This window comes from Taudactylus pleione, unplaced genomic scaffold (assembly GCF_031769625.1).
Source record: "Taudactylus pleione unplaced genomic scaffold, aTauple2 ptg001314l, whole genome shotgun sequence".
Taxonomy (NCBI): Eukaryota; Metazoa; Chordata; class Amphibia; order Anura; family Myobatrachidae; genus Taudactylus; species Taudactylus pleione.
The window spans coordinates 3,332,137-3,353,148 of NW_028285714.1; the positions used below are offsets into that span (position 1 = coordinate 3,332,137).

Consider the following 21,012-nt stretch of genomic DNA (forward strand, 5'->3'; position numbering starts at 1 on the left):
GCCCAATATTCTGGAGCACCAAAAGTAAACTTGCTGATAGTGGCATCAATCAATAAAACTATAGTCAAGCCATAGTGGGACCAGGACTCAGAGGAGACATTCTCCAGAGGGGATGTGATGTTTTGTCAGTGTCCTTCTAGAGCAGCAGCTTAGATGACTGAGGGGAAAGGGTGATCTGGAGAATCGTATTATGAGGATGAGGGGTTAATGAAGACTGATGAAGGGAGGGAGTTAATGATGGAGGATAAAGGGTTAGTGGAGAATTGCAATGATATGTGGTTAATCATTTATGGATGAATATTCACTTTAAAATAATAATACAGTGGAAAATGTCAGTTGGACCCTAGATTGCATAGGTAGAGATATTGGTACAGAAATAGACACGTGGTGATGCCACTATCTAGGTCATTGGTGAGAGCACACATAAGGGGGTAATCAATTAGACTGCGAAAAGTCGGAATTGGCGATAATTTATCGCCGATGACGTCATTTTCGCATGTTTCAATTATCTCCGTATTCAATTTCAAAGAACAATTGAAATCGCAGGCAAAAAAAAAAAGCCAGCACCCTTGGGAATGACCCTTAAAAATAAACTGTGTCAAAAAAATAAAAAAAAAAATAAAATAAAAATAGGGACACCCCAAAAAAATGAATGAAAAATTTGGGGTAATAAAAAAAAAAGGGGAAACAGTGTTTTAAAATAGTGAAATAGGTTCAGGGGTATTCTGTAAGTATGTGGCAGGTGTTTTCTAGAATAGGCTATTAGCGGCAGGTGCATTTTTGCAGAATTTTTTAAAAATGACTTTAGGGACTTAAAATTATGCTAGTACCCATTTTCATGTACCCCAAATTTGATGGGACCACTTAAAAAAACGAAGTGCTCTTCTGCATCACTTCTTCAATGTTGGGAAAAAACCACCTGCCGCGGCTATTTAAAAACCCGACTTTCTTTTGCAGGGAAAAACGAGGGTACCCATAGTGATCCCCCATGTCTGGACATCTTTAGGGGGTTCCCAGGCAAATTTCCCGAAAATTCCCGTTTTTTTTCGTAGATCCCAATTCGCCGGCTCCCATTTTCACTCATTTTAAATTGAATATGGGGATAAAGCGGCCACGCGCCCGATACTTTATCCCCACTCTAACCTCCGATGTGGAGCGAAAAGGCCAGCATGGACTTTTCGCTCCCTAATTGAATGCGGGCCATAGAATACTGTTGCCATGCCTCCAGAAATACAGAAATTACAGATACTAAAATGCTTCATGGTCTATAATAAATGATATCCTGATACCAGGAAAAGCAGAGAAGGCACAGAGGGGATATGATGGAAGAGAGAGAACAGTATTAGAACAAAAACCGGAAGGTGGAAATTTTGAGGATTAGACAGTTTGTTAGAATATAGGTAAAATAGGAGGCGGTAGAGGCTATTACGGCAGGGCTTTCAATAGCCTTGTTGAAGATAAAATGTTACCAAATATTTAAAGCAGTTATGAAATCCATTTATTTGCTTAGCTACAAATCATGATTCACATTAATACGGACACACCAGCTCACTCTAGAGAGGAATGTCTCCTAGTAATTAATTTCACACATACAGTATTTATAATGACCTCAAACAGAGAAGATTGGCTTATTTGTATACATGACAAACAGGTTAACACATTAAAAGCAAAGCTCATCATTTTTGTACACCCTATAACCACAATACGAGGTAAGACAAGAATGATAGTCCTAGGTTGTTAGAACCCGTTGTTCATGTCTTAAAGGTAAAACGACTGTCCCTCAATATCAGAAATAGAGATGTACGAGGATCCCGTGTTTTGGTTTTGGCAAAACCCCTCACCAATATTATGGTTTTGGAAAAAAAAAACACCCTTAAGTGTTTTTTGGTTCGGTTTTGGATTTCTTTAAAAATTAATATAAACTGCTAAATTCATATATTTTGGATCTGATTTTGTTCCTATAGTATCACTAGCTGTTGCCCGTGGTTTCGCCCACGATAAAATCACTTCTTACTTTTTTCTTATTTGAGGTGTTGTAGTTGTATTTCTTTGCATCCAAGGGGCTCTGTCGCCTGAGTGACCCAAGTGACCAGTAGCGCTAAACAGAATGGCGGCAGCAGCTCCTTCACCAACCACTCACACCAATGTCACTGTGTGCCCTGTGCACAGACTGCTATGTAGCCTATCCTTTTCAAGTGAACGTGGGTCCAGGGGCGTATCTATAATGGGTGCAGGGTGTGCGGGGAACACAGGCCCCTGGGTCCAGGGGGGCCTTGCACCGCACACCCTGCACCCATAATAATACTTACCTCTCCGAAGTCCCAGGTCGGCGCGGGCGTCCGGCACTGTAAAACGACTCGAAAATGGCCGCAGCGGCCATTTTCCCGTCATTTGCGCAGTACAGGGAAAATGGCTGCCGCAGCCATTTTCCCGGTTACCTGTGCATACACTATAGACTCTGGGCACACACTAGTGCCCAGAGTCTATAACTCTGGCGCTGGCTGCACACAGCTCAGTGCGTTGCTGGCTGCCAGGCGGAGAGGAGGGGGCCTGTGTCGGAGACTGCACACGGGCCCCCTTCTCTCTAGAAACGCCCTGCGTGGGTCCAAAACACCTTTCCCTCCCCCACACCTACCCTGGTGCTTATGGTGACACCGCTATCTCTTGCTTTGATGATGTCAATACATTTTGTTGTTGCTCAACTTTAACTTGACGGATTGATATGAAACATACAGAGGTGTCCTTGCTCATCTAGCCTACATGCGCCATGCAGCGTGATATGCCCGACGTGAGCGAGCCGCCAGTTCTTGTGCAACTCGCTGCAATGCAATGCGACTAGGATGTGCTGATTAATTTGAAGTGCAACACTTCTTTATGTGTATGCAAATGAGTCTGTAAACAGAGTCACAAACAGATATACAAGTGTTGCATATCCAATTAATCAGCACAATCTCCTGATGTGTCCTAGTTGCATTGCATAGTGAATTAAATGCATTTTCATAAAAAAAGATGCCAAAAAGATGCCCAACGCTAGCAGAGACTCACAGGACCAGGCGCGCTGAGAGGGGCGGTTTGGCGCGACTGCAGCAAAGACGAGTGATGACACATCTCTAGTGCAGGTTATTTCTAGGAGTTTCCACTACAAAATGACATGGTTTTCATGAATATCGGTTCAGTAGTTCCTCTTTCCTGCCTGGGGTGTCGCTATGTGTTCTGGTGCTTCTACCACATTTCAGTCTATATCTCAGCTGTTTGTTGCATTAGCTGAGTGTGCTAGAAGCACCAGAGCAGAGAGCAACACCCCAGGCAGAAAGAGGAACTGCATGGGTTGTGAGAGGTGCAGGCTGCTAGAATGAAGACTAGAGTAACATCAATAACATTAATTTCCAGTCAATTTTGACCAATTGTGGCACCTAAAATCACAAGGGAGGGCCTTACATGCAATCAAAAACACACAAGATCTGTTTTTTGTAGATCCAACTTGCTGGAAGACTCAAGCCGGGACTCCCAAAGTTTGGCTTTGTTCGGTTTTCAGCAAAACCAAACTGCTCATCTCTAGAAAGAATACTCTATAAGTAATATTAAGGCGATATTGACTATGTGTAAATATTGTGTCAATAGGTTTGTGATTTTGTTTTCCTCTATAGCCTAATGTCTTTCCCAAGCATGTTTAAATTATGGTAGGAGTATTTAAACAATGCTTTGGGTAGGCTTGAGGCAGTCCTAAATTAAAACAAAATCTAAGGACCAATTAGGGTATGTGGTTATTAAAAATAAATAGAAATTGTATAGACAAGATGAGTCTGTGGTTCTTATCTGCTGCCAAATTCTGTGTTTTTAATGAAGCTCCAAAAGGCACAAGGTAACCGGCCACTAAATTACTTTCAGAACCCAACTTGCCTTGAACTTCTCTAATGCTGTACACATTTATACGTACTATAAATACATATTAATTCAGGTATTAAATAGATATATACATAGCATTGATAAGAATTTATGTTTATTGATGGGCTTGTGCTTTTTGTTTTTATTTAAATAGTAATATCCATCACAGAAAACATATTTTGACCTTTTGCGTAATGAGATTACAGTTCAGTGTTCTTTCTCTCTCTCTCTTTTTTTAATATATATTCCGGAGGCATTTCCAGTGTCGGCATTTTCAGTATTTTCCTGAAAGCCTGTTTTTAAAGTATTTCAGGCCTAATGGCAAAATATTCCATTAAATCTATTTATGACAGTGATGTATTTCTGTCTGAATGATACTGCAGTATTGTGAGCTGCTCAATGTGACTTTATACAGTCTCATTCCAGTGATCCTTTGTCTGGGGCATATTAATTCTATTTGGAGACATGATTCAATCCAGTAATCAATCTTTGCAGCTCAGTAAGCTCCTCCATTTGTCTGGACTATTTGCTCCTTCTACAACTTGATCCTTCCGCCATGAGCAGATTGTTTAACTCCTTGGTGACTGGAGGCATTTTACACCTTAATGAACAGACCAGTGTAAATAATTGCTAGTACAGATGTGTCCACATAAATCTATTCTCCGTGCGCTACAATTCGCATTACACATAACGCGTGAGCTCTGTGCGACTCGGTAGTGCCGAGCATCTTTTGGTGCTACTTTGTACCTTTTAAATGCATCTTATTCACATATCGATGTGGATAGAATGCACAAGCAGCTTCTGCTGATTAAAATGATATGTGGCATGCCTATGTTCTGTGTGCAACTGCTGGTGTATCTGCATGGAAAATGCTACATAACAGTGTCAGTCTGTAGTGTTTCACATGCAGATACACCCACAGTCAAACACAGAACATAGGCATTCCGCTTATCATTTTAATCAGCAGAAACTTCTGCTTTCTGTTCGCATCACTGTGCGAATAAGACACATTTGAAGGTAAACAGTCGCACCAAAAGTTGTTCGGCGTTACCGAGGCACGGCATGGCGCGACTAGAAGAGCTGTTTAACATGCACGGAGGCTAGATGTATGTGGACACATCTGTATGTCAAGCATTTTAGGGGTCTGCATGTTCTTTGTGACTAGTCTTTGAACCACTGGACGGATTTTGATGGGGTTTTAACTATTCTATACAGGATTGGGCGAGGTAGGTTTAGGTGTATGAATCATTCATCTGTGACAAAAGGGAGTCAAGATTTTAGTGAAGCAAGTTAACAGAAAAAAAATCTTACACCAAACTGCTACATAGGACATGGCCAAGGTGCTGAAACTGAGCCAATCCGAGTTAGCAATGTGCCCTGTTGCTTAATAGCCACCTAGAGAGTAGAGGGTGTCAGGGAATGAGCAGAGAGAGCCTTCAACGAACCCATGAAGATGCCCTGATGCAGACACAATAGCCAGGAAGGAGCCAGGGAAGGCATAGCTATCAGAAATGTAATGAAAACAAACAACCTTCAGAACACCATCAAATGATTTCCTTTTGATGCTGGCAAACATTGGACTGCCACCACCAAATGGTAAAAACACTACCATCGGAACAAAAACATCGATGGTTAGTAACCATTGGATTCAGATGTCCATCCCTACGCTGAACCTGCAGGTGGACTCCAACCACCACTCCTCCACTGTGAAGTGCTTCCTTTTTTAGCATGATGTTCCCACTCAGACTCATGCCCTTGGTGAACTGGAGGCACCTCCCATGAAAGTCGGCACTATTCTTGGACAGGGGCACCATGGCAAGGAAGTTCATCAGGAAGCCCAGGAAATACAGGGAACATTGTGCAAAGAGGACATTATCATCGCCATGTTGGGCAGCTGGGGAGGGGAGCGCATGGAAGCTGCAGGAATATGCACAGGTGCCCTAGCCCAGTTGACATGCTGCTGAAAATGCTTATGGTAGCTGCAATACAAATCTCTCATGCATGATCCTCCTTCCCTTCCCAGCACATCTCAGTGGCTGGGCAATGGGGGTTGTGGTGACCCTGGTAAGATGCAGGGGGCAGGAATGAAAAGGAGCAGGTGCCCATGGTGAGATGCAAGGGGGACTGTTTAACATGCAAGGAGGCTAGATGTCTGTGGACACATCTGTATGCATCTCATCTGGATCCATCTGCTCACTTCTCTACAAAAAGCTTGGCCTTAGCAAGGTTTCTGCATGCTGGGTGTCCAATTTGCTGACTCGAGAGCAGGAGGCGGCTGGACTGACTTAGGACTGACTTGGGAGATCATCAGTGGCGAAAAATCTTAGATCTACAGTTTCGTCCCCGAGACAAATCAATAGTCGGCCCAGTGGACCCCAGTTGGAGGTGCGCCACCACAGAAGTTTTGATGTGAGCGCAGTGTGGCCAAGCAGATAGTGGCTGCTCTTGTGGCCAAGACTTGTCATGTAGTTACTGTACCACTCAGGCTGCAGCACACCGGCATTGGGGACTCGTACACCAACCAATGCCTGCCACAAGTCCTTGAGGCCATGTCTAGGAACCCCCCACATGGTGCCCTTCTCCATCATGACAATGCACCTGCCCACAAGTCCATGAATGCATCTAGGAGGTTGGTACAGTCCAGACCTGGTCCCCAGCGACTTCTTTGTTCTCACAAAGTAAGCGCAAGATGCTTGGGATTCGTTTTGAGTCACCGGAAGTTGCAGTGGAGACCTTCATCCAGCATGTAGAAAACATACCTGCCTTAAACTGGTCCATCTACTTCAGGCCTGATGACGGTTTGCCATTAAACTGAAATGTTGCAAGTCTTTTGCATTACTTTACAAATCCTGGAATGCTGACTCCCCCTCTTGTAATTTTGTATATATCCCCTCAGCGAGGGAATACATTGAAGTAATTGTAATGATAAGTACATTTTGGCTATAAATTTAAGTACTGCAATATTAGTCCCATGGGGGGCATTTTATACTCATTCAATTTAAAAAAAATCCATACAGTAGTCATCATTTATGTTCTGATTTATGATTTAGAAGCTTCTTGTGAAACTGACGGAATACATTTCAGTTGCTAGGTCATGAGCAAGCAAAAGGCACAAAAAATGTGAACTGCACAGATTCTAGAGCTGTTGTGTTGGCAATATCTGCCTTTATTTTTCCTCTATCGCCCTCACCCTATCTCTCTCTCCCTCATCCTATCTCTCTCCCCCTCTTTCCACTGTTTCTTTCTCTCTCCCCTTTCTTAATCTGTCATGATATCCCTCTTCATCCCCTTTGTCCAACCCATCTCTCTCTCTCTCTCTTCCTCTCTCGCTCTCTCTCTCCCCCTCCCTCTCTCCCTTCCTCTCTCCCTTCTTTCCTGTTTCCTTGAATCTGTCTAACCCACTCTCCCCCTTTTTCCTTCTTTTTTCTATGTCCCTCTTTTTTTCTCTTCCACTCTTTTTTCTCACTATCCTCTTATTTTCCACTCTCCCCTACTTTTTTTTTGTCTCCCCCTTTTTTTTTATTTCTTTTTTGTTTACTCTACTACTTTTTTCTCACTCTTCCTTTTTTTTCGCTCTTGTCATCCTTTTTTTCTCCCACTCTCCCTCTTTGCTCTCACTTCCCTTTTTTTTCTCTCCCTCTTTTCTTTTTCACACTCGCACAGTATTTTCTCCTTTTTTTTTCCTCTTTCCCACACCCTCTTTTCTCTCTTTCATCCTCTTTTCTCTCTCGCACCCACTGTACCACAACACCTGCTCTCACTGCGCATATCATAGATGGGCAGTTTAGCATGATTATATATTGGATATTTTTATATAACAGAAAAAAAGGAGTATGTTCAAGTACTAATTTTGTATTGGTTATATAATACACACTGTAGATGTTAATAATGACCAGCAGCAAAAACACCCCTCTATATGCTTGTGAACATACAGAAAAATGTATTCTTACACCCTGACCTAAATGGTCAGCATGTATTAACACAGAACAATGGCCCTCATTCAGAGCCGCTCGTTAACAACAGTACGCTCGTTCCGAGCGATGTTTGCACATCTGCGCATGCGTACGCTTTTTAGTACGCATGCGCGAACCAGTCAGTGCGGCCGAAAATCCTTTGTACGCTATATAGCGAGTGCCTGCTATTTTGAGTGACAGAATGAGGCGTATGTGGGTGGTAACAGGGGAAGGTGCTTGAAAATGGGGAGTGGAGATCCGAACGCAGGCGTGCTTAAAGGTCAAAACGGGCGTTTTATGGGTGTGTATATTTAAAACAGCAGCGTCATTGACCACGTCACTGGGTTATTTTATAGCCAGAACTGCACGCAAATTTGTGGTAGCAAACACCAACCACAAGAATAGCGAGCAGTTCATACGCTGGTCGATGTACTCGATTAATCTAATAAATAGCGGACATGACGTAGGATGCGTGCGGCCAGGGGGCGTTTTTAACAAATAAACGAGCGTATGTTTTGCTCGTTCGTTCAGACTTAGAGGTGTGAACACACTGCAATGTGCGTACGGATCATTTAAATAGCCACCCCTTGATTTTAAACGAACGACCGCAAATAGCGTGCGGCTCTGAATGAGGGCCAATGTTAATTTAGGATAATTTGCGCTATAAGTATCATGAAGTCTGTGAAATAAAGAATACTTGTATAGTACACAGCAAATGTTTTATTTTCTAACACATAAAAGATTATATAAATTCACATTCAATACAATCTAAAAATAGATACAACCGGTTGTATTCATAAAACCATGGTATATATTTCTATACATACAATTATGTTAATCCTAAAAAGCTATATAAACATGATTGTAAAAAATAAAATCACTTAATAGCTGAATTCCTTTTTGTAGCTTTATAAAGATATTGTCCTTGTATCAATTAGATGTTAATTTTCACCTGGTCTCTCACTTTTCACCTGTCATTCCACTGAAGATAAAAGATGTAATGTGTGGATAGGATAAATGGTTGCTTTCAATGAATGACATAATGATCTTCCGTTATAATATTAAATTCTCCAATTATATGGGGTGCTCGATCCCTGATAAGTGTCACAGAATGAATGTCCGGATGCTTAAAGATGGTGATTCAAAGGGAGCCGTATTCGCATGCCATGTTGCACGGATCTCCCTACAAAAGTCCACAAATATATGGAGTTTGTAAATGTTTTTGCTCAACACTGAAGCTGCGGCTTTGCTCTCACCTGCCGTCTGGCAATGTAACTCAATCGCGTCCGACCGTTTCTGTTAGGCCTCACAGACCGCTGCCTGGCGGCAGCTCCCGGAGCACTTAATCCACACGTAGGCCTGTACGTGTCCAGCAGCTGACCCCTGTCTCAATGGTCTCTACAGGGCAGCTGATATCCCCGTTATACAAGAAGACGGGGAGACTGCCTCAGCAGCAAATGTTCCAATATGGGTATATACCCCAAATGGTACCAAGTCCACGTGGTGGCAAAGCAGGTAAGTCCTCTAGTTTCGTTCCAACCTGGGAACTTTTTGCAATTGCATTTGCGTACAAACATGAATCGGGCCATATGTGTGTAGAATTTGTATGTTTTACACATTTTTAAATGGTTTTCTTCCCAGATGCTCAAATTCTCTCACACCTGCTTCTGGTAAAGTTTACCATTGTGTGCATATGTTTATGTGGCAGAGAAATGAAACTGTAAGTTCTGTTGGGGCAGCGACAGAGTTTACATTCTATGTAATATGTTGGGTGATATATAAAGGTTAATAATAATAATATTATATGTACCTACAATGCTGTTTAAAAGTAAACCGTTATCACTTACGGCTGCTATTTTTGTTCTTAAACATTATAATACTGTATATTTCAGACTGCCAACTTTTTACCATTTTTTTCTTTGCTTCTCCATACCTGTTACCACCATAACTGTCTGTAGTTTAACCTCCACTGAATCTGATATGTATAAAATAAGTATAGTGAAATATTTCAGCCCTGATGGTTTTGAATGCATAGATAAATAACTGATGTACAAAATAAAGACATTGGGCCTAATCGGAAGGAGAAATTGCACCTGCCATAGAGCTGGTGAAAGTTCTGATGGTGGGTCTAAATACGCACAGTGCCGGATATTCACTGTCCTAAGACGCTGCAAGTGGGCGTCTCAGTTGTTTGAAAATCAGATGCGGCATTAGCATGAAGATGCAGAGGTGACTGCGGCAAAAGACGCGCCTGCATCTGACTTAGAATCGCACCCATTATGTTCAAAACAAGTGCGATCCATAGAACATGCCGATGTGTCTTACCCAGAAATCTGAGACAGTTGCCAACTTAATTTTTATGTTACCTTTTCCCATATTACCGCAATGATGAATGTAAGCTTGCAAATAATGGCCATTTTGCTTGTAATAACAACATTTTACACAATATTCTTTTTATATTTTTCCCCATTACTGTGACGTTTTAATTTTATACTATGAGAATAGATGAGAAAGTTTGATGACTTAGTTGGCCTCCCAGATCACGGATACTGATGCAGAGTGAGTGTTATGCCATTTGGTATGATGTATTTTGCATGATGGTCCTGATTCACGCAATTGAGCTATTATTGGTGGTTTGTGCATGCTTCCCAGCTGTAATGCGCACGTGCGGTGATAGAATTGCGATTACAGTTGCACTGAGGATTCATTCGCAAGTAATTGACAGGAAGCAAAGTTTTATGGGAGGTATCGGAGAGTGATGGCTGAAGTGGAGGCCTTTTCCACCCGTTTTCAGAGCATGTTTCCAAATGTGTCTGTAATTCAGCGTGCATGGTTCCTGCGTCTCAGTTACGTCAGTCATTCTGAGTGACCATAGACTCACTCAGGAAGTGGATGTTTGCATGATCTGCATCCGATGCGGTATATGTGTACACAGTTCTGGACAGCTACGATGGCTCAGGTGGGCGTCTTAGTACCGGTTGCTGTACTATTAGCATATCTTTGCAAGTCCTCAGGTGCGAGTACCGTAGCTGCGGCAGCAATAGTGTCTGAATCGGGCCCTATGTCTGCCTAATAGTGCAAAGTGGTATACATCATGACTAGAGAACCAGAACAGCGGTTGATGAGGTGTGCTCACATATACAGAGTTCTGTAAGGCCGCCTTCATGCAATTGCGTCTTATTCAGAAAAACTTTTGTGCATATATTTCACATCTTCTATAGGACAGGTTCAAATACACGCAAATCAGGCGCCTTTGCTGCCCATGCAGATCTGGAAACATATGAAGATAGCTTAGTACAGTGTATGTATGAGAATGCAGCTTTTGAGTGCCTCGTTTAGTTTTCTTTAAGTCATTTTCACTCATTTTGCTAATAACTCTGTGTCAGACCCATAATGTTTATTTCTGCCATTGAGTTCTAAGCAATATGATTTGTCCATATTCTAACTGTCTATATAATTAAAAGGAAAGTTCAGTTTTGGGCAGTCACATCACTTTTTGATCTGAAAAATGGGGTGGTCCCTCCACCAGGACCCTTTCCATTACCTAAAGTTGTTAGGAACTTTGAGCTAGTCATGGACATTGGAAGACTACCTTCAAGTGATTGCTGGGATTATGTCATTTAAACTTCCGATGCAATGGTAATTCAAAAGAATTTGATGGAAAAAACATTCATATGATTAGCGCATGCACAAAAACTGCCTGTGCAGTAGCACCCCGTGACCATTTCCAATGTTAAACAGTGGAATTCATCTGTATTTTAACATCAGATGGCCATCGCTTCCACACCATTCAATGGTGGCTACCATCGGAAAGAGTGTTGAAATCACTACCATCGAAAGGAAAATATTGATGGTTGTGAAACATCGGAAGCCGATTATCCATCCCTACTTCGAGCTCACAGCTCTTGAGAACTAAGCCTCTTCTCCTGTCCTTTCCATCCGAGAACTTCTTTTCAACTCTGTTGAAGCGGACTGGATGAACTGAGGCCTCCAGCGCTGTGGGCTGTTGCAAGCATGGGTGCCAAGAGGGGGGGTGAGTACTAATTATGTGGGACCAGGCTTGTAGAAGGGCCCCTTAGGGGGCCCGGGACCGATGCCGCCCCTACCCACTTACCTGTCAGCAGCCCAGCACATACTGCTATGTTCTAGGCTGCAGTGGGAGACTGATCACTGCTGCCACTGAGCAGCAGCAGCAGTCTCATCTCCTCTGCCTGTGGGGGGTAACGATCACACTGATTGCACCTACCCCCTGGATTGCGCCAGGCTGAGGAGCTCACAGCGCCCCCTCCCCAGGGCACAGCACCACTTTTTACAGAGCTGCAAATAGGGTTTTCTTTTTTCAGGGGTGTTGCTGCACTTCACGATCAGGCCACACCACCTCGATAGTAATGTAGCCCTCTACGGCTCTGGTTACAAGATAAGGCTACTAGTGACTCCTTGATTCAGGGAATGGGAGTGGCTTTAGGCTATAAAAAAGGAGTCCTGGAGAAGGACCATTTGCTAAATGTGAGATTGAGGTCAGATTGGGCAGTGTTATCTAACACTGGACATCCACTGAATTACAGAAGACTTTAGTCTTTTTGTGCTTAGGGCAGAGGACTGGATAATCAGGGGTCAGAGATGCATTCCTTGGGTACATGGATGCCATCTGCCTGAAGTCTCGTTAATCACCTCTATTTTGAATGGACAGCATAAATAGTCTCCTTTGCCACAGAATCAGGTATAGCAATTAGTGTAATTGAGTAAAAGCTTGCTTATCATAAACCACTTTTATAGGTTGTTGCTCAGTTAATGGTTTTTTTTATGTGCTTTTCCCAGCAAAGTCATTTTGAAGGACTTTGAACTTGTTAGCATTCCCAGCAGTTTGTAACTATTCCCTTATGCTGTCTTCAGATTTCTGTTCCTTCCCACCCATGAGTTTTAAGTACAGTACTACCATTTCAGTCTGTGCCACTGACTCTTACAACAATATAACTGGTAACATTGTATGGAAGTGTCATTAAAGCAAGCTGTGTGTTTTACACAAACATTTCATGTATTTATGGTGAGTTCTAGGTTTGAAAAATTACACAATGACCTTCAGGGTCAAGATTGACTATTAGAACAATTAAGATTTTTATTACTAACTCTTAAGTTTAATTTCTTATAGGCAGGGCTGTAGGGGTGTCTCTAGAGCAGTGGATCCCCAACTTTTTCTAATCACGGCGCCCAGGAGTATCGGCATTTTTTTCAATGGCACCCCTGGGCCAAAAGTTTCTTGTTGAGAGTTTCAGCAAAAAATTAAATAAAGTAAATTGTGCTGATGTCACCCTTAGGTTCAGTTATGTGGTGCTTGACAGGGCTGCGATTCTTATTGTCCACATATTTTTTCATTGGCAGCCATTAGCACTGGTTTTGCCACTAACCTGTGGCACCCCTGCAAGTGCCCTGAGGCACCCTAGGGAACCACTGCTCTAGAGTGTTGCTTGGCCCAGAAATAAGCAGCACTTGCTGTATTGAGCGCATTGTGAAGCAACAGGTGCGATGTCCCTTTTTTACACACAAGCCTTGCACTGCAAACACTAAAGCAGCACACTACTACTCTGACACATTTGGCATTCTACTACACACACTTCAACACCCATAGACTACTTGTCACCACAAATGCTACATGGCAATCAACTGCAGTATGTGTTCTATCAAACCAATAGTTACACAGCCCAAACCAAATGAACATTTTAACTTCTGTAATATTGTTGTACAAATGTGCGTAACACTAGCTTCATCACATGCCCCCTATATAACCCTCCTTCCTCTATTTCCTGTTAGCGAAGCTGCAGATGGTCGGGTGAGTGAGGGTAGCACACATTCTGCATTTTTATATCACAGTGATACAAAAACCCAGATTACTTCCTTGGAAATCTTATATTGATTATTTTTTTTGACTCCGCGTAGAATAAAACAATAATAATAATATGCAGAGTGGACACTCGGAAGCTATTGGTTTGTGCAGTCACTTTTCTTTACTTGTAGACTGTCTAAGATGGGACCATGGCTAACTAGGTGGGTCTGAAGCCATGATCCCTGGATGAGTGTACCTTTTGTCTACTTTGCGCATTTCAGTTCTCTAAGAATATGTAAATCAGACTGTGTTTTATGAACAAACTGATTTGGGTGATAGTTACATGAAAGTAAGAACTGTTTAGTTCCTTTGGAAATGTAAAATGTATAAATTTATATTTTGTGAGTTGGTTGATTGGTACATGAGTACTAGAGGTCTCGGGCACAGTGCATGTGATGAAGTGGGTGAAGATCTGGTGCCACCACATTGGCTGCACTGATTGACCTGATGTGCTAAGAACAGTTCTATCGCAGGTATGCCCCAGAGGTGAAATAGTGGGTGGTAGACTTGGAGAAGATGGGGCCCCAGCTAGATGACAAATATGAGGCGATTCGGGCAAAACAGCCCAATCAGCATCTAACCCCAAAGGACTGTATAAACAGGGGACAACTCGCATCTGCTCATCACCTACCAAAACAAACCTCTTCCAACCCGTGTGCTTTTGCCAGCAACTGCTTCGTCCTATCACTGCAAGTAATCTGAGATCACCAAAGCCCAGACTGGTCAAGATGTGCTCTGTGCTCCAGCTGTGGGAGAATCAGACATCTGAGGATAAACTGTCCCACGCCCCTTGCACCCCAGACTCATGCCCCAAATTTGAGTGCTGGAGCCAAACTTTCTTGTTTGACTTGTGGCCAAATCCAAGATGGCGATGCCCAGCAGTGCTTACACAGACTCCCAGCCACAGTAGCTCCAACATGCCAGACACCCAGCGCTGCTTCTCAGGGACCTGCCAGCAACCTGCACCCCCGCAAGTCGGACCCCACCAGAGTGCCCGGACAGGTAAGTCCCGGACTCCCTATGGCCCTACCAGAGCGGCCCGGGGCACCAGCACAACCAACCAAGGCATCAACCAGCCCAGGGGAAAAGACCAAAGCAGCTATATCCGCACATCTGCCTAGCATGCCTATTGCCTCTTGTATGTCTACATCACATAGCAATGCAGAGGAAGTTGGTTTCAGCACAATGGGTCCTGTGGGGTGTCCAGTGATGCTCCTGTCCCTAGTGGTTTGCCAACTCCTGCAGTGAGTGACTACACTGACCTCCCTATGACTGACCCTAATCAGACTGACCCTAGCAATCCCATCATAGACCCCCTGTAGTGTGTTCCAACGTAGAAGGAAGTGAGTGCGACAGGAAGAGTTAAAGGAAGCTCAGCTGTCTGACCCTTTTCAGTAAGGGTAGAGGTGCCAAGTTAGCAGTGACGTTTCTGGGATGGGTTAATGTATAAGGTATCTAGGAAGGTAGAATGGGATAGACTAGACAGGGAATATATCCAGCTGGTGTCTCCAGGTAACTTCCATGTGCAACTGGTGTGTGTTGCCTGTGAAACCCCTTTGTACAGTCATCTGGAGATGGACCTTATACTCAAGAGCCTGACACAGAGCTTGTTCTGGCCTGGAATGTCATTTGACACCCAGACCAACTGTAAGTTCTATGATGTGTGTAGGTGGCTTGGGCGCTCCATTGTTCGCGTTTACCCCATGTCCCAGCCCATAGTTGAACACTTAAAGCAAGTATCTGTGGACATACTGGGTACCTTGCCTAGGAATCGGTATAATTTAGCTGCCCGACAGGGGTGAAAATCCCGATCGTCCCTAAGGTAAGTATTGACTAACCTAATTCCCTCCCCTAACCCTCCCTTAGGGGTGCCTAACCCTAACCTTCCCCCCCCAGTGCCTAACCCTAATCCCCCGCTCTAAGTGCCTAAACCTAAGTCCCCCGGGGGGGTGCATAACCCTAACCTCCCCTTCCCCTAGCCTAAACCTAACCTCTGGGGGGGGTGCCTAATCCCATGTCCCCCTGGGAACCCTAAACCTTACCCCCCCCTTGTGGCTATCCGTGCTCGGTGCCCGGCGTCCCTACAATCGGGATGCCAGCCGTCGGTCTCCCGGCATTGGTAAAATGACAGGCGTCTAGATTTAGACGCCTGTCATTTAAACCTCGCCGGGATTACGCAGTAGGGAAGCTGGCTGTCGGGATTAGGTCTGCCTGTTTCCCGACTACATATGCCCAGGAAGTGTTGCAGCAGTGTGTCCACAGATATCCAGAAGTAAGCGGTTCCAGGTGCTGGTGCAGGAGCCTGGGAGAAGCGGTTCCATGTGCTGGTAGCTATTAACGCGCCCACTGTTGAGGGTGGAGTCAGTAACAGGTGAATACTGATGGTAAGAGGGAATCACTAAGAGTGATGTAGTAAGCCCACTCAGGGTACTCAAAGACTAGTAAACACCCTCTATACTGGTCAGTGGATCAAAAATATCTGATCGCCTGGCAGACGTCATCCAGGTCACAGTTGGGTTTTAAGATACAGTAGAACAGCAATAATAACAATAATAAGAATAGAAAACGTAGCAGTGCCATATGGGCAAAAAAAAAGCGACATACAGTACCACTTGTAATAGACATAAAAAAGTCATGAGGAAAAAAAGTGTTTGGAGTCTGTAGATGTGCCGACACAGCACTGACACAAGTGGTGGGGGTCAGAGTTCATACTATAACTACATGCCAACCTGATTATATAAAGCCGAAGAGAGATAAAAATTATTTAAACTGATATGTAAATGAGGCATTTGGAGGATTGCTGTGGCTCGTACATCCAGTCCATGAAACCAATCAATACTCCCAAGAGATTCATCCATGTTGCCTTCCTATGATAACAAAGCAAATGAAGCCTATATTTGTCATGGGGATTCCTGTGTCAGCAGATAGTTGCTGTGATAATTGATCATCATCATTAAATAAAGTGACAATAATATTATTGGTTGTTTTATGATATTTTACCTCTTATTCACTTATTGGAGGATCTTTTTGTTTTTAAAAAATATAATAAAACCTTCTAAGTTGTATGTGCATTTCAGTCCTAATATAGAGGGTTGTTTTTCCTTCAGTGACTTGTACTTTCATAATGACTCTTAAGGAGTGAGTTATGAATTTCAAACTGGTGTGAAATTTGATTGAATTTAACCATTTTGATGGCCATAAAGGAACATGCTTACCTAACAATTGTCACTAGGCCCTGATCTGAACTTGTAGTTTGCCATTTACAATACTTTTACATTTATGTATTTTTTTAACACTGTTTAAAGGGGATACAGTTGAGATCCTGGCAGTCAGGATGCCGGCACTTAGAATGTCGGCACCGGAATCCCAACACCACTTGGGATTCGGGGGAGGATTAGGCATAGGCACTAAGGAGAGGGTTAGGGTTAGGTTTAGGCTGCGGGGAGTAAGGGGTAGGTTTCGGATACTTACCAACAGGTGTCAGTATCCTTACCCTGTCAGGATGCCGGCATCGGGACTCTGACTGCCGGCATCCTGTAACCAACCGTAACCCTAATACTTACCTACAAGATGCCGATGTCAGTATCTTGATCACTGTGTGATGCCGGCATCAGCATTCTGATGGGTGTCAGGATTCCGGCGTCGGTATACTGATGTCCGGCATTCTGTCCGCCGGAATCCTGACTGGATCCCAAACGGCCCTTCTAGTTAAGCCATGCCGGGGCATGACGCTGTAGGACCGATTGGATGCACAAGCAGCTCCTGTTGATAAAAATGATATGCGGCATGCCTATATTCTGTGTGCGACTGCGGTTATATTTGCATGCGTATTGCTACATTAGTGTCACAGCCACTGACACTGTAATGGAGCATTTCACATGCAGATAATTTTAGCCAGCAGAAGCTGCTTGTGCTACCTATTCGCATAACTTTTAGAAAAAGACGAATTTGAAGGTAAAAAGTTGCACGAGACTTGGCGCAGCGTATGTGGACACATCTGTACCAGTAGGATTTTACTAAAACATCCAAAATACAATCAGATATGAGCAAAATATGTTAATTTATGACATACTCTCTTTTACACAGTAAGATCTTGCTATTCACTTAGGACAGAAATGATTCTTCCTCTACAATTTTCAAACTGAAGAATAAGCCAGAATGGAAAAATTACCATAGTGCAGTATATAATATTTACCCATTGTTTGTTGGTGAACAAAAACTCAACCAGTTGAGTTGAGTTGTAGCTTTTTTTCTTTAAGAGAGATTTTCCATCACCAAAAATCCCTAGGTAAGGTATTGCATTTACTCCCACATTGCTTTCTTAGTTGCACCTCGAGTTTTGCTTAAGTTGCTATTTTTCTCAATTCTTCACATGATGCACCTATCAGAAGAACAGAAGAAAAGGAGTTGTATAATGACCAGGAATCCTGAGCTTCCTTAGTTCCTAGCTCCTTTCAGTTATTTATGTAGGTATAGGTCCATTCTGGTGTGCCACCATCAAATGCTCACAGCCACATATTTTGTTCATACGACTGTGTTAGAAGTTTGCTGTTCACAATTAAGTGTAAAGTGACTTGATCGCTTGTGAAGAGTCAAATCGATTTGTCTTTCTCAAATTTAGCTTGACATTTAATTTTTTGTAATCTGTCAAAAATTTGAGAAATTTTGCCAATCTTTCATATTTTAGAACCAATTCATCGAAACCATTTGAGAATAGATATGTGGTCAGTTTGAGCATCTCTACTTTTGGGATATAAGAGGGAAAAGATTTGTAAGGTGACCAGGGTTTGAGCACACAGTTATCATTCTTCACCTGCTTGTCTGGATGTCCTCTATTTGGAAGTTGGCAGGAATAGAAGACCTTGGTTGGAGACATTGACCTATCCAGTTGTGATTATATTATATAGCAGGCATTGACCTATCCAGTTGTGATTATATTATGTAGCAGGCATTGACCTATCCAGTTGTGATTATATTATGTAGTACATCAATACAGGTGATGGTAGTATATTTACAATGGTCGAATTACAAAAACTGATAATGATAGACAATCAGCAGGTAATCTGGGATTGGGTGGGCAGATGTATCAAAGTTCCCTTAGGAAAGGTGAACTACAGTAGAGGGCAAAAAAAAAAATTCAAAGTGTACTGGAGTAAAGGAACAGTACATAAATTCTATGGCAAGTGACTTGTGGGAGACCTGCCACAGATTTCCCAGTGCATTGCACCATCCAAAGTTCAGCCATAAACTCTCACCATTGGTCTGCTCAGGCACTCACACCACATTTAGATTGTAGGGCACCCTCTTGCGTTGAGCACTCGGGCTAGTGTCACAGTTGCCTTGCCTACACACTGGCCCTATAGTAGTGTATTTTCTATATTACATTTAACCCTTGCCTCCTTTATCAGAGCCCTTGATGAAGAAAAAGTATACAGATGGAGTTTTATTGCTTAGTGGAAAACTGCTTTTAACAAAGATCTCAGGAGAATTCCGTTGTTTTTGGGCACCCGATCTCCTATCTAAAGTGACCAGGAGTTCGTCAGTTGTGTATGCTAATGGGCGTGAGTGCGACGGGCACCCATTATTTCTGTTTGCACACTCCTGAGCTGACGAGCAGATGTCTGTGAAAAGTCAGACATTTTAGAGCCCAAATTGCCGTTCGGGCATCGCACCTATTACTTGGCATGGGTTTAGTCGCTATACGCATCTAAACCTGGTGCATTTGGGTGTGTCATGCGCGATATGAAATGGACGCCCGCAGAACTCGCGCCCATTGACAAAACAATTGAATATCACCCATCGGGCGACCTTTACTTACAATTGAATTCCCCCCAAAAACTCTGCGTTGACTAATTATAGAAACAAATTGACCAAAACGAATAAGGAAATGAAAAAGTCAATGTTTTCTGTGTACATAGACCTATTTCCCCAGGGAAATTACATATGCCTAAATGTTTAGAGGTCATGCTTTTATAGCTGTTGGGAAAATTAAAAACAGTATCTGATTAGAGTGAGGGGCAGAGCGTTGTTTTCTTGGGAAGAGGTTGGAGGGGGGGGAGGGAATAACTCATTAGTGAAATAAGTGAACATGTGGGATAACAGAAAATGAGTTTGATCATTGGAGAAGTGCTGAGGAGAGGAAGTGCAATGTAAGGAGAAGGCAGAGGGGGACAGATACATGTCATTAAAGAATGAGTGAGATGAGCACAGAGGGTTTGTATGAACATGAATAAACATAAGTGAACAATGGCTGTGCAGAAAGTAAAATAGAGAAAAATGTGATGATGTAAGGACGTGTTTATTTTCATAGTCCAGTCTTTGGTAACACTATTTTTAACACTAGTGTGCCCCTCAGTTTTTCATGATGGGACATAATATACTGATCCTTAAACATCCTATTCCACATAATGGACACAGTAACAGTGGTACCACAGTACAGCTCACCATGGAACCCAGGTGTACCAGTTCAAAACATTCTTCATTTCCTTCTGTTGGATACAGAACACGGGTACAGTAGACAGCCTGTAGGACTAATTTTTTTTCTTATTTTCAATTACAAAATGTTAAGTTATGTAACCTTTACTCTTTCTACTACCCTTTTACCTGACCAAATATGTCTGGTAAGTTGGAAAGGTAAATGGGGATATCCCCATTCACGTAGAGGTGCTCCCATTCAGGGGCAAACGCAGGATTTTTACGGGGGGGTTTCCATATTATATTATATATATATATGTATATATATATATTAAAGCAATCCACACACTATTCGCTTATAGTATAGTTGCTGGGGTGCAGCATCAATTTTCAATCTGGGCAATTTACCACAGACTAAAATGCATGACATAGTATAGGGGTGCACTCACCAGACTTCAGCCGATTCATAAATAGATAACTTTATTCCATCATGGATAAATAAAGTTATCTATTTATGAATCGGCTGAAGTCAGGTGAGTGCACCCCTATACTATGTTATATATATATATTGTGACACAGTCAGATTAGGGGTCCCTCTCCTGGGTAGAGGTCTCCTTCCTTACACACACACACACAGCAGCAGGGAAGCAGCACACCAGTCTGGATGCGAGTACAAGCTGGTCGGCGCCAGTCTTTATTGTACAATGTCAGAAATAACATAAAGAAAACATAAACATAAATCCTAGCCCTGTCGGGGCACTAAATTCATAGGTGGTTCCCTCACTACCAGAACCTGGCAGGGCCTAATGCCCTCACCAGCAACAAAGGCACAGCCAACACTCACAGTTAGGTTTTCAAGTGTCTCTGAGCAAACTCCCT

General features: G+C 42.9%; 1 protein-coding gene across 2 annotated transcripts in view; it reads left to right on the forward strand.

Annotated features, from left to right (window-relative positions):
• Window positions 1-21,012, forward strand: part of OGDHL (oxoglutarate dehydrogenase L) — a 129,032-nt gene that overhangs the window by 23,656 nt on the left and 84,364 nt on the right. The gene's annotated exons all lie outside the window — the stretch shown is intronic.